The sequence below is a fragment of the Leucopleurus acutus genome (assembly GCF_964270905.1).
Source record: "Leucopleurus acutus genome assembly, chromosome: 1".
In the NCBI taxonomy this organism is placed as follows: domain Eukaryota; kingdom Metazoa; phylum Chordata; class Mammalia; order Artiodactyla; family Delphinidae; genus Leucopleurus; species Leucopleurus acutus.
Genome location: NC_139142.1, coordinates 13243312 through 13245015, shown reverse-complemented (window position 1 = coordinate 13245015; position 1704 = coordinate 13243312). Strand labels below are relative to the sequence as shown.

At 43.4% G+C, this 1704-nt stretch overlaps 1 pseudogene across 1 annotated transcript; it reads left to right on the top strand.

Annotated features, from left to right (window-relative positions):
• The first annotated feature begins 270 nt into the window (after positions 1-270).
• Positions 271-753, top strand: LOC309958270 (large ribosomal subunit protein eL21-like; annotated as a pseudogene). The gene has a single exon. The product of its transcript is annotated as a large ribosomal subunit protein eL21-like (transcript).
• The last annotated feature ends 951 nt before the right edge of the window (positions 754-1704 follow it).

Here is a 1704-nt window from a genome sequence, read left to right as displayed (position 1 = left end):
TATTGACAAAACGACCCATAGCCTGAATTAAAAGAGATGGAAATTGTTCAAAATATAAAAAGACCTCTGGGTAGGAAGCAGTTTCAAAAGATTGCTTAAAGGCTATATTTTATAATGCCTTCAGAAGTAGCCAGGGATGGTGATAGAAAAGGAAGGACATCTCAGAGGCTGGAGCAAGAGCCATAGAGAACAATGGGGAGAGAACCTTTCTTAGAATGCAGATCTTGGAGCCTTTCGGCCGGAACCGCCATCTTCCAGTAATTTGTCAAAATGACCAATGCAAAGGGAAGGAGGAGGGACACCTGCTACATGTTCTCTAGGCCTTTTAGAAAACATGGAGTTGTTCCTTTGGCCACATACATGTGACTCTACAAGAAAGGTGATATTGTATGTATCAAGGGAATGGGCACTATTCAAAAAGGAATGCCCCACAAATGTTACCATGGCAAAACTGGAAGAGTCTACAACGTTATGCAGCATGGTGTTGGCACTGTTGTAAACAAGCAAGTTAAGGGCAAGATTCTTGCCAAGAGAATTAATGTGCATATTGAGCTTTTGAGCACTCTAAGACCCGAGATAGCTTCCTGAAATGTGTGAAGGAAAATGATCAGAAAAAGAAGGAAGCCAAAAAGAAAGGTACTTGGGTTCAACTGAAGCACCAGCCTGCTCCACCCAGAGAAGCACACTTTGTGAGAACCAATGGAAAGGAGCCTGAATTGTTGGAGCCCATTCCCTATGAACTCATGGCATGATGGGTGTAAAGAAAATAAGGGACCTGGACTGTACAAGTGTTTCTCTTAATTGAGTAGAAGTGTTGTGTCCCCTCCCCCAAAGAAATATTTAAAGCACATTTTAATTGTGTCCAGATTCAGTGGGTGATGTCTTTACTTTCCAAATTTAGTAGTTTTTCTTCCTGAAAGATGTGAGGTAGTTTGCTGTGCAATATACTCCACTGGTTAATAAACTGCCAATTATAATTTATATATATATTAAAAAAAGAATGCAGATCTTGGAGCTAATCAAGGAATGTTACCTATCCCCAAGGTTGTGGTAGCTGGAAATGTTTTCCCAGCAGGATTTCAGAATTGCTATGGACCAGTGACTGGTATGGACCTCCTTCTTCCCCTGTTTGAATAGGAATGTTTATTGCAGATGTCCTGTCCCTAGCTTACCATTATATGTTGGAGGTATGGGAGATGGATAACTTGCCCAGAGGTCTTGGATCAAAAGGAGCTGTATCTGGACTGATGTAGATCATGAGAAAGTAGATTTTGAACTTGACGCCACCAGCTGTTTCTCAGTCTTGCAATGGGAGTGATTGATTTTTGCATGTGGGAAGGATCTGAATAATTGAGGTTGAGTGTAGGGTGCAATAGATTGATTGCCTTAATGGACCCAATTCTTCACCCCTGCTGTATCCACATCATTTGCCATGTAAATTGGCAGTGCCCTCTTACGGTGGGGAGGAAGCACTTCCCTACCCCTTGACTCTGGGCTCCTATATGACTTGCTTTGGCCAATGGGATATTAGCAGAGCTGACACAAGCAGAGTCCTGACAAATGCTTACCTGATGGGGTTCGTCCCCTTGCGCCTCTGACATCACCATCAGAAGGCTGTGCTCAGGCCAGCCTAGTGATCCACGGAGGAGGATGAAAGACACATGTGGCAGAGCCTCTCCCAAGCTGGGCAACTGCAGACTTATG